We start from the raw sequence: 13,589 nt of genomic DNA, 5'->3' as shown, positions 1-13,589 counted from the left end.
TATAAGCATGACACGTTTGTTTAAACAAACTTCTTCTTCTCTACCACAGCGTTCTTACCACGTGGTTTGTTGTTTTTTCCAAATAAAAAAGAAATAATCTCAACTCTTCTTTTTCTTGTTATTGTTAAAACAATATATTTCCTCGCTACTCATTAAAATTATTTCTCAAATATGTTTGTTTAAAATAATGTGCAATACTTATAAGACATTTAAATCTACTTATACCCATTATATGCCTAAACTATGCATTATATTTGACATTTAAATAGATTTAAGTGAAGATTTGATAGGCTCAACTTTGGCCTAGTGGTAAAAATATGAAAGTTCAGTCTCAACTATAGAAGTTTTATTTTTAGGCTCTACTGTGACAAAGTTGTAAAAAATGCGGGTTAAAAAATAGGCTTAACTATGAAACAGTAGTTAGAATATAATTAAAGTTTCAATGATGGTCATATATGACAAATTGATTGAATATACAGGTTTTATTTAATCATAAAAGTTTGTATTATCATCGAATATAAATTTAGAGGTTTTAGTTAGCCTAACGGTTAAATATAGAAGTTTTAATCGTGCTCATAAACGGCTAAATGGCTAAATATGAAGACTTAAGGTAGTCTCTATAAATTTAGTTAGGTTACTGTTTTGCCTATAGATTAGGCTTACACATTCTTGTTAGGCTAACCACTCAAACATGGCCTACTTTACAGGAAAGTGCAAACGTTTTTTTAAGTTATGCTCATTTCTGGCCTTACGAATTTTTCTCGCAACAATTCATATTACTTTAATCAGATTTATAATTGTGTATTTAATTGAGTTTGTTTTAGTATTTGAAAGTTAAATGTACTATTAAATCAATAAAATTAACATATTTATCATATTTCATTGTTAAGTTGATAAGCATTCATCGATTCACTGAAAATATATTGTTGTATGTGTCTCACACTTTCGTTATTTTAGTTATGGTACAATATTGATTTGTAAAGTGTTACAGTATAATAAATGAAATAACATGTGGAATGAAAAGTTACAAAAGTGTTCATGTCTTATCTATTTGGTTTATACAGAATTTATTTAAGTTCGATTGTGTAGGAAGCTATAAGCTTACAGACACACTTTCGAATCCGTTCCTGGAACCAAACAGTACTGAGTAATGAGTGTAAAGTTTCTTAACTAATTTTAGATATGAGAAATTTGCAGAAAGACTTGTTTGCAATTGTGAAGAAAAAACGATAAATGTAATTTCTCCGTGACAATTTATCTTGTGGTGGACATTTGTCTCACACCTCTGGCTCCGAAATATTTTGAGACTGTCCTTTGCAAAGAAATTGGTAATTACTGGTTAGTTATCCAGAAAATACGGGTATGTGGATCAACCGTCAGAACCAGAAAAAAACCTAACATACAAACAAAATCCCAGAAGATGGCGTATGGCTTTTGAGAGAAGCTTTTAAATGTAATGCTACAAATGGGAGAGAAAAAAATGGCAGACCAAACGCTGTTGCAATTAATACAAAGAAATATCACAATTCATCTTAATATTTGGCTTAGAATAGAAAGTTCCTATCAAGCAGTAATGAAGTACATGTACAAATATATCCTCCATAAAGAAATAGTGGAAATCAACCTAACAAAAATAATTTTATATAACAATGAAACAATTGCTGAGGTAACAATAATTGAATACAGAGTTTCTTCTAACAACTTCTATTATGAAACTACTACTTAATTGTAGTGGAAACTCTTAACAATACTAGTATTTGAGACAATGTTCAACTTTTATATTACTATCATAAAAATACAAAAGGATATAGAATTAATTTTAACAATTTTATATTAAAATCAAAAACTTGCAGAGGAAACACATTAGATACAGAAAAAAAACATTCAATAATTTCTTTAAGAAAATCAAATAATTACAAAGGAAGCACCTTATGTGGCAGAGTTTTCACACAACTTTTATTGTATACGTGTACTCTTTCAGTTTATCCCCACTTTAGAATACAAGACGAAAACTAACGTTTAAATCCATATATTTTACTTTAAGATTGCATGACTAGTTTACTCTCTACAATAGTGTCCAAAAAGTTGCAAATCAAAGCATATATCTATATTAAATTGTTCTCGCCAAAAAAGTATGAAAGTCATGATTTCGAGCAGACATAAAGAGTAATGTTTTCCAACCTAAACTGTATGGAGCGAGCTTGTTATATAAGAAACATTTCGAGCAGTTAAGAATTATGGAGCAATGTCAACAAGAACACAAATTTGGGCATTAATATGACAAATCAACGAATATTTCGTGGAATTCACGACACCTTATTATATTCAGAGCAAATTGTAACCCATTTCTATCTATCAAATAATGAATCCATTATATTAATTTCTATATAAAATGCAAAAATTTGTAAAGGAAACACCTTATTGAGTAAGGAACACATATCACTTATTTCTATACAACTATCAAATAATTACAAGGGGATATAGAACAAACTTTCGATTTCTATATATAAATCAAATTCTTTAACAAAAAACACTTTATTGGATACAGAACAAATTTCAACAATTTTATATAACTATCAAATAGCTGCAAAGGAAACGCCAATTATACAATGTCTAATATATATAACCATAATTTTACTAGATACAGAACAAATGTTTAACAATTTCTATATCATAATCATCAAATAACTGCAAAATCGGATATAAGATACATTGAAAATTTCTATAATACTATCAAAACATTTCAAAGGAAACTCTTAATTATATTTAGAACAATTTCTAACACATTTCTTTATACTTATCAAATAATTACAAAAGAATATAGCATTGTTTTCAACTGTTTCTACATACAAATCAAATACTTGCAAATGAAACACCTTATTACATAAAGAACAAACTTTAACAATTTTATTTAACTATCTAATACTTGCCAATAGAACTCGCTATTGCATACAGAAGAAATTTAGACAATTTCTATTTAACTAGTAACATTTACAGAAGAAACACCATATTGACAGCTAAGGAATCAAATTTTTTGGATACAGAATTATTTTTAACAATTCCTGCATAACTATCAAATACTGGCAAAGGATACACTTTATTGGAAACAGATACATTGACAATCCTATTCACTATTATATTCATATGGGACAAGGGGGGTAAAGTCCAACCGAGATAACTATCGCGCTTTACCATTGGATAATCTGATATTATTATTCCAGCAAGTGATTCGCTAATTGGTCAGAAACGAACAATAAGTGTGTTCGAAAACAGTCGGCGAGAGTCAACTCATATTATATATATACACAAATTTATTATTGTTTCTGTAAAGATTCTGTCAAATTCCTATAGGCATTTGATGACTGCTAATACAAAGAATAAAAAGGAACGTATATGCGACGTAAAGTAATATTCACTTACTAATGTTTTTAACTAAATTTAAAATATATAGTAATCTAAAATAGAGAAAAGCGGTATCCCAAAAGAACGCCGTAAACGACAAAATTGAAAATGTTTCAAGCTGGATTAGTTGAGCTGGTTCCTAGATGGTACTGACCGTCCTTGTCCCATAGCACCGGCTTAAGCTGAATTCAACATTTAATCATGGTAATTACTGTACCAGCTAAAGTTGCTAGTATACAGTAATAACTAGCAATTTTGCAGAAAAATAATGCTTGTTGGAATGAAAATATTGGTAATGTGTTGGTTTTAAGACAATGTGGATGGGCATTACTATATTTCAATTATTGCTCTAATATGTGTATTAAAAGTTTGCTAATGTTGCGACTACTGGGTGAAGCTAAGCTAATATTAATAACATGAAATACAGAATCTGAGCTAAAAACCCGGGATACAAAAATAAAAAGAATGGTAATTCACTCTGACTTTTGACAATTTTATTTAACTATCCAATACTTGACAATGGAACTTTTTAGTGCATACAGAAGAAATCTTGACCATATCTAACAAATATCTATAAAAAGAAACACCATATTGACAGCTAAGAAAACATTTTTTGGATACAGAGTTATTTTCAACAATTCCTGCATAACTTTGAAATACTGGCAAAGGATACACTTTATTGGAAACAGAACAATTTGACAATCCTATTCACTACCATATTCATATGGGACATATGGAGTAAAGTCCAAGAATCGAGATAACTATCGCGCTTCACCATTGGATAATATGATATTATTATTCTCAACAATTGGTTCGCTTATTGGTCAGAAACGAACAATAAGTGAGTATGAAGAAGAATTTCGGCGAGGTTTAAACTACGAGAGACCACAAATGCTAGTGGCATTGATTTGACCTAAAATGTGTTTGACCTTGTTATTTATACAATAAAATATCAATATATTAAAAAAAAAAGAATTAAAAAAATTTTTTTTCACTGTTATATTATTATAGTCTATAATAATATAACAGTGAAAAATTTTTTTTTTTTTTTTTTTTTTTAATATATTGATATTTTATTGTATAAATAACAAGGTCAAACACATTTTAGGTCAAATCAATGTCACTAGCACCTGTGCGAGAGACAGCGTATTTTATACATGTATACATTATTTATTAATTCTATATAGTTTCTGTCAATTTCCCATAGGCATTTGATGACTGCTGATACAGAGAATAAAAAGGAACGTTTATGGGACGTTAACTAATGTTTTTTTAACAAACTTTATATATAGTTATCTAAAATAGAGAAAACGGTATCCCTAAAGAACGCCGTAAACGACAAAACAAGAACGCTGTAAACGGCAAAGTTTGAAGAGAATGTGGATGGGCATTACTATATTTCAATTATTGCTCTAATATATGTGTTAAAATTTGGCTTAAACGGTTAAATCTATACCAAAATGGTAGGTATTACTGTCTATGCTTCTTAATATTGCGACTACTGGGTGAAGCTGAGCTAATATTAATAACATGGAATACAAAATCTGAGCTAAAACCTGGAATACAAAAATAAAAAGAATGGTTAATACAATCTTGACAATTTTTTATATGTATTTAGCAAGTATTTAGACACATTTTTGGATACAGAATTATTTTTAACAATTTCTATATAACTTTCAAAGACTAGCAAAATTTATTGGCAACAGAGCATTTTGACAATCCTATGATCTATCATATTCATATGGGACAATGGAGTAAAAATGCAAAAAAAATGCAAAAAAAAAAAAAGATATCTATCGCGCTTTACTATTGGTTACTATGATATTACTATTCTCAGCAGGTGGTTCGCTAATTGGTCAGAAACGAAGAATAAGTGAGTCCGAAGAAGAATGAAGATAACGTATTTTATATACACATTTAATATAGTAATCTAGAAATATACATACATATACATTTGATTACTGCTCAAACCTTGGAACCCTCTCGAATGTTTTTAACTAAATTTATATATATAGTAATCTAAACTGATAAAACGGAATCCCTAAAGAACGCCAAAAACGACAAAACTGAAAATGTTGCAGTCTGGATTTGGTTGAGTTTGTTCTTTAGAGGGTACAAAAACGGCAAGTTACCGTCCTCGCTCGTACCCCGGGTTTAAGGGCGAATAGGGGTAAAGGTAAAATTTTTGAAAAAACCCGAAAGAAGCTAGTTTTTTACCCAAAAGGGTTTTATCAGGGGAACCCTTTAAATTTCAATGTGAAAACGTCAGAGCCATTTTCCTAAAAAAAGCCCCCCGTTTTGGTCCCCAAATTTAAAAAATGCGTGTGCCCTTAACGAGAAAACAATGGAAGAAACTAAATAAATGACATATTTAAGAAGCAGGCAACTTATGCTTAGAGTGATTTTCGGGTATTCAAATAGGTATACTACAACCACCCAAGTTGAAATGCGTGAAGGCCACCACGAATTAACTATTTTCATTATACATAATATAGGCACACTTACAAAGAAAGAAGATCAATTTAAATGTTTATATACTAGTAAATGATTTGATCACATATTGAAAAGATATTTGTTTTCATTGAATATTTGTCTGCGATTGTAATGATGAAGTTACTGATTCCTGATAATGTGTTTGAATTTGATACCTGTACCTTCAAAGAAAGACAGATGTTTTAAATTTTTACATCTAGTTAAAACACTGTTATTCAAATCAATTTACAAAAACAAAATGCTGTACATGGATTCTGAAATGATGGTAGAATTAAGACCAATAAAATATGGTATTATATAGAGACGATGTACCCTATCTTTAATTTATCTGCGCATCGACTTTAAATTGGATATATACAATATGCGATCAAGTATGTTTTTACTAACGCGTTTTTCTGAAATTGTAGAATAAGTTTCCAGCTAATTCTTAAAAATACCTTTTGCACGTCAAGATGACATCATATATAAGTGAAAAATTATTGTAATTTTCATTGAGAACAATAGTTTTCTTATAGGGAATATCGAGTTTGTTCTGTCATGGATCGGTGCGAAACGGACGTAACTCCTTCATTATGTAATATGAGTTACAGCTGTTTCGCACCAAACCCTCGACAGACAACAAGTGCATTTTAATCTAGAGTATGTACAAAGGGAACCTGTTATATGTTAATTTTTGCAGAAAAATAATGCTTGCTGGAGTGAAAATGTTGGTAATTAATGTTTTGGTTTTTTAGAGAATGTGGAAGGGTATTACGATATTTCCATTTTTGCTCTAATATGTGTGTTAGGATTTGGCTAAAACTGCCAAATAGTTGGTATTCCTGTCTATCCTACTTAATGCTGCAACTACTGGGTGAAGCTGAGCGAATTACCTTGGCTACAAAAAAAGTTAATTCACTCTGACTTTTGATAGGCAAACGGCTAGGTATTGAAAATGGAATCTTAACCATTTATTTCCTTTTTTACAAAGCTTGAAAGACAGTTCGTCGCAAAATTTATTTTCATTTAACTATATGAAACCCTATCATACAAACTGTATAACAGTTGGAAACTAAACCTTCTGTTTACACTTCTTTAAACAAATATTGACAACATATATTTTCATTTATCGAAACTGTATCTATATTTAATATCACGTTGATATTGCAATGCACCCCTGACTTTTAATAACGTAATTGCCCATCACCGCTGTTAGTTCGAATCCCGACAGGGACTTGGGATTATTTCATGTGAGGAAGCTATCCAGCTAGCTTACGGAACGTCGATGGTTCTACTCAGACGCCCGTTCCTACCTGAAATAATGCACGGAAGTGCACCTGAGGTCTTCCCCCACCAGTAAAGCTTGGAAGTTGCCATATATGACCTATACTGTGTAGATGCGACGTAAACCCTAAACAAAAAAAAACTTACTTGCATGCTGTATTTTGTTCTATTTAATTATAACACATGCAAATTACACCATCATCAGATACACGTACTTGATTTGTATCATGAGACCATACAAATTAACTGACATAAATTGAAACCTGAAAAAAAGAAACTAAAACAAATTATTACAATTTTCATATAACATTATAATAACTGCAAATGAAATACGTTATTGGTTACGCAATAAAATTTTAGCACATCATGTTACACATTAACGTATATATTGATATGTTCTAATGAAATCTTTAGTTAAAGTTCATAAAAAGTCGCAGGATACGCAGATTTTAGCGCGTCAATTGTTGCCTTGGACCCAAAATATTGTATAAAAAAATGTGTAGTTTACAATATTAAAAACATGCTTAATTTGTTCACATGAAAGCATTAATTGTACCTTTTACTGTGATAGTTATAAAAATTGTTGACATATTACATAGTCCAGTGTAATATATTAGTATTGTATAAAAGTGCATGTCTGCTGCTTTTTTCTGTTTATTTGTTGATATTGTTTTTAATTGTTTTTTTATTTGTTTGTACCTTTTATATATATATATTTTTGATGATTTAAAAAAATTTAAAATCATAAAATTAAAAAAAAAACAACAACAACAATTTAAAGAACATACACTTTATTTTAATTATCACTTTTTTGTATTGTATGTTAAAAAACCATAAAGGCGACGTTGTATATTAAGTTTATTACTTAAATAAACACCACCTTTCCTGAAACCCTACTTTGTGCTAATTTATGTCTTACCAACGTAGTCTGCCAATGTCTTTTTTACATTATAATACCAAATCAATTCTGTTAATATTCAAAGAACAACACTTTTTATGGTAATTTTAGAGCTTTAACTGGCAGAATTAACCCCACTCCCCAACCCACGGGTGTACTTCCATGTATCATTCTGGCACGGCAAGTCGCTTAATAGAGTCATATCGTTCTACTACAAGTTTGTCAAAATACTTTTATTAAGCAAGCAAATTCTACATCTCAATCTGTTCAATAGCTTTATTATACAAACATATACTACAGTCTGTCCTGTAGTATCCATACAATATATGATGATGTAGATATATGTATCATGTTACATAGCCACTCTATAGCAGATATTACATGCAATAATAGCTTTATTATGCATACAATTTCTACATTTTATGCTGTCCCAATATAGCTATTAGCTTTATTTCGAATTACAAATTCTACATTTCAGGCGATTCAGATAGCTTATTGTACATGCAAATTCTACATTTCAGGCTGTTCGTTAGCTATTTTATGCATACAAATTCTACATTGTGTCCCAATACCTTTATTGTGCATACAAATTCTACATTTCAATCGTCGTTATAGCTTCATTGTTTTAAATAAAGTTGGCACACGTTTTCTTAAGACAGTGAATTGCAAATTTGTGTTCTCGGGCATTACTTGAGTTCTGTATATTAAATCGGAATGTACTCACGCCTCCAGATGAGCCAAAATATTTCAAGAAATTCAATCTTTAGAAAAATGTATTAAATCTTAAGAAAAGTAAAAAGATTCAATGTTTAATTAATTATTTACGTGTTATGTGCGATTAATGACTGATTTTGCAGTATCAGTCACTATAATTATATTGCGTTACTGATGCAGTAAGGGGGTTTTATGTATGATTTTACTTCTTTTTGGTAATTTACGTGGATTTTAAGTGCCGTTTGCAATGTGTAAATTACTTTCTTTGTTCACTTCACAGTATTTTACTTTTATATACATTTTCAAAATTGTCATGAAAATTAGCATGCATCTGGAGGCATGCTGTTTTCAAGTACAAAAAAGTTAGTATTTTGACTTTTGACAGAAAGATCTTCTGTCCCAGCCTATGTGTAACGTATTGGTTCGAGCAGGGTCTTTGTCAAAATTAAACCGGAAAGGTACGTTGTATAACTTTACGGGACGGTACGGAACTTAGTAGTAATTGTTGAAGAGTTGTCTCCCTTGGAACCGGATCCCGGATCGTCTATAGTTTTCGCAGAATTTTGTAATCAGCTGTGTTCAAATCGTTACATCTCATGCTACATGCTTCTTTTTCAATTTTATTTATATTATATCCTAAAATTGTATTTAGGTTCAATATCTTTGATATTTTGATAAGTTGTAAACGACCTACTTTTTACCTGGCGGATGTATAATAATATACCGATACACAAGCTTGTTCTAAATTTAGTAATTTATTCTTCCGCCAACGTTATCACCTGTAATTCTGTTTCGGATTTGTTGACAGGTATGTTTATTAATTATGAGTATTGAATGCTTAGTTTATGATTGACAAGGATAGATTTTATTGACATATACACCATAAGTAATTTATTTGCAATTGTCATGACAGGTGGGACTTGCTATAGCTTCATAGAGGCGTCCATACACACCCAACATGTATTCTGAATTATGTATTCATGCTCCAATGAATTTCTTACTTTTTCAAAAACTCTGTATGATAGAAATCTTACAGAGCCGCTAATCGTGGAAGAATTTCTGTTATGTTGCTCTTTGCTAAAGAATCTATTATCAGGTAAAATTTGTCTTTGACTTGTTTATCACTGTTTATCACCTTAAATTTATGATAATTACTCATGCTGAGTATACCAATATAGAATTTTGAAATATACTTACCAGACTGGAATCTCAGTAATTATCATTTTATATGTATTATATATTTATATGGTATTTATTTTGGTTACATGTGCGATTAAAAAACATGTTAATTAAGTTGATTATGTATAGATAGATCTATATATGGTAAACATTGCAAACTTGCATGTGTTTTGTTTTGGAAATATCACTATCATGGCATTAACTAAAAATCATATGGGAAAATAATATAATAAAGATTGAAATGATGAAATAGCTATTTCCATTGTATAAATTGTCTAAAAGATATAGATCATTTGAAGCAACAGCATTGCATGAACACTGTTGAAGAATTAATTGAACTTTAATTATTTAGTGCCTTTTTGTATGATGGTAGATAACTATTCCAACTAATTGTACCGTGCGACAAGATATTGTGCTATTTTGTGTCTGGGCAGTATCTTGCCTCTAGAGATTATTACCTCTAATTTATTTCCTTTATTTTCCCTTCTCTCTTTCCAGATGCAACGTGTACATAACATGCAATTACCTTTACTTTGCTTCATCATTTACTTATTATAAGATTCTTACCCAAAATGAAAATATCTTAGAATCTGGCTTTGGCACGTCAATATATTTTGACTAGTAGATAAATTACTTAAGCAGCATCTCCATCAAACCTGTTTCCCAAAAAAATCTTTTTTTTGGGAGGGAAAAAACCCTTTTTTTTAACCCCTAAAAATTTCATGCCCATGGTTTATTTTGCCTCCCGGCATCAAGATTGTTAAAACATCAAGAGCATCATGAGCAAAGGTCTTTATTCAAATTGCCATAATTCTTTTCCTACATACTTTGAGCTTATAAGCTCTTAAATATTTAAGTTGCCCAGTGATCTTAAATATTTTGCAAAAACCCTTGTATAAAGAACTTGATGAAATTGTGCACGCTCTTTAGGATAATTAATTATAAATATTTCTGTAGTTTATTGACTATTCTTTTGCATCATATTCAAATATACAGAAATTTTAAATTCTTATTTTTTTGATGTGCAAATTTTTAAATAATTCTGTTTTCATTTTTCCTGTTTATTCATTTTTATTGTGCAAAATCAGACTAAGAAGTGAAAATAACTCTAATCGGGCCATTTAGAATCGCAAAGGACATAGATTTTCAAATATTTTTAAGTAATTTTTATAAATATATATATTTCTTTATTATCTTTTTCAGATTTTTCCATTTTAAGCACTTCACTTAATTGTTGAATGTAATCATTTCAAATTTTATATTTTTGGACCTCATAATAATGTTGACAGTCCCTTTAAATCTCAGCTGAAGACTAAAGACGGTTCTTATATACAAAATGCTAAAGATTATTTCACTAAAATTCAAGCATTTTACCAACCCTGCCCTTCTTATTATCCCAGCCCTGTATTCCAAACCTGAGTCAACACGTCAGCCACAAAATTTTCACACCCCCAAAAAAAGACATTCAGAGCCAAACTGAGACACAACAACAAAAATCTGAACTTTCCTGCCCACTCAATCAAATTATTAATGCGTTATTGTCTCTTATACGTCAGTTTTTGACATATTTCTCAATCACATAATGTTTATTATATGATACACACATTGTAAAAAAATCACAAATTTCTCGTTCGATCGCCAAGACCTATTTATAATAATATTTCATATCTGTTGTAAAGATATACATTCATATATCACTGTACTTTATTTATATTTCACTGTACTGGTAAATTTTTACTGGTCTACTATAACAAATTTGATATTAAATTTTGCATACCTTGCAAGTGTGTAAAAAGTGACAAATATAAAGGCGGAGAAAGCCGTTTTAAGTGCATAAAAAACAAGGGAAATTTTTTTTGAAAAAAAATCAACTGAAATTCACGTCTTAAATTTGTCACCTTAAATTTAAAAAGGAAAAATTTTTTTTTAAATAAAGTTTTTTTTTGGGGGCTTTTTTTTTTATACCTTTGTAAAAAACTTTCAAGTTAAAACCTTTTTTAAATCAAAATTATAGGGTAAAAAATTATTTTACCCTTAATTTTTGCTTTTTTGAATCCCCTTTTCAAAAGCGTGAAATTTTAATTTAAATTTTTTTAAAATTTAAAAATTTTTTTTTTTGTGCTTAACCCTTTTTTAAAAAAAACAGTTTTTCCTATTCAAAATTTTCTTTTAGGGACAACAGTCAATTTCCTTGGGCCTGTTATGATGGCTTTTTCCTTTTCCCATACCCAAAAAACCTTCAAAATTTTTACAAACCGGGGAAGTTTTTTTTTTTTAACAAATATAAATTACTTTTAAAGATGAAATTTGGGTAAAATTTAGGTAATCAAATCTGTTTACATGTAAAATACCTTGTTTTTGGCAATTTAACAGTTTTTTAAAAAAATTTATTTTTTAAGAAATAATAAAAATAGGGTTTAATTGTTTTTAAATTTTTAAAAATTCAAAATTTTGAGACTTTTTTCGGGGCCTTTTTTTAAAAACCAAAAAGGTACCCTTTTTTTTTCAAAATTAAAATAAAAAATTTAAAACCCTTGCAAATTGTAAATTGCAGTTTACATTAAATTTATGGGACTTTATTTTTTTTAGGCTTTTTTACCTCGACTTTTCTATGAAAAGGGGACTACCCTACCGCCCCCGGTCGGGTGGGCCGTGGGGCCCGGCTTGGGGGGGTTGCCCCACACCTTTTTTAATTTTTTCGTACCCCCCACTTTATTTCAAAATTTAAAATAGGGGCTTTAAACTTCCCTATTGTTCACCATCATAACCCCATCTACAGAAAAAGTACAAAACTCTGTCAATTTTTGGGAACAGAATTATCCCCTTTTTTTGACTTAAAAAGGTATTGAGTTTGGGTTTAGTTTTTTTTTACCACCTCATTTTATTTAAAAACCATTGGGTATTGTTTAAAAACTGCCTACTTTCCCCTCACGACCCAAACAGAAAAGGGGAACAAAACTCTGTAAAATTTTTTTGACGGGAATTATCCCCCTTTTTGATTTAAAAAATACTTAATTTATGGGAAAAATCCATTTATTCCCTTTAACCCTTTAGATATTGTTTTGAATTTTTAATTTTATTCAATCTTTTCCCCCATCTGTACAAAAAATCTCTTTTCAAGTTTTTAAAAATTTTTAAAGGGCCCTTTTATCAAACTTAGAATCTTGGTTTTTATCCCAGTCCACTTTTTGACTGAACTGTTTGACGATATTAATTTGAAAGTTGGAATACTTGTTTACAATTCATGGATTTCCCAAACATGTCCAGGAGAAGGGTAATTCTGTTGTCAAAGATTTATTGTTTGAATTATGCGCCCTTAACTGTCAATGTTTTGTATTATAGGCAAGCACTAAAAAACTTAAAAAAATCCTAAAAAAAATTTCATTCCTATCCACTTGTTCACTTTACCATAAAATTATGTTCATAATAAAATAAATTCTTCACTAAATATCTTAATGGCTCATGGCCATTTTCACCTTTAAAAAATACAGAGATTTTTGTATTGCCCTTTTACTGCAAAAAACTTTTTTTATTGGGCAAGCAATTTTAAAAAAGTCGAGCCTGCGCCTTACGGAAACATCTTGTCTAACACATTAATTTTAAACTTTTCACCACTGGTAGCTTTAAATTTTAGCCAGTA

At 29.8% G+C, this 13,589-nt stretch overlaps 1 protein-coding gene across 1 annotated transcript in view; it reads left to right on the top strand.

Moving 5' to 3' along the window:
• The first annotated feature begins 9,349 nt into the window (after positions 1–9,349).
• Positions 9,350–13,589, top strand: part of LOC132751170 (gelsolin-like) — a 63,216-nt gene continuing 58,976 nt past the window's right edge. The window contains exon 1 of the mRNA XM_060741306.1: positions 9,350–9,578. The gene's annotated coding sequence lies outside the window, so the exon portion shown is untranslated. The remainder of the gene's footprint in view (positions 9,579–13,589) is intronic.

The sequence above is a fragment of the Ruditapes philippinarum genome, unplaced genomic scaffold (genome assembly GCF_026571515.1).
Source record: "Ruditapes philippinarum isolate M1 unplaced genomic scaffold, ASM2657151v2 ctg262_1_1_1_1, whole genome shotgun sequence".
Classification (NCBI taxonomy): domain Eukaryota; kingdom Metazoa; phylum Mollusca; class Bivalvia; order Venerida; family Veneridae; genus Ruditapes; species Ruditapes philippinarum.
Note: the sequence above shows the minus strand (reverse complement) of the source record. Positions and strands in the feature narration are given on the sequence as shown.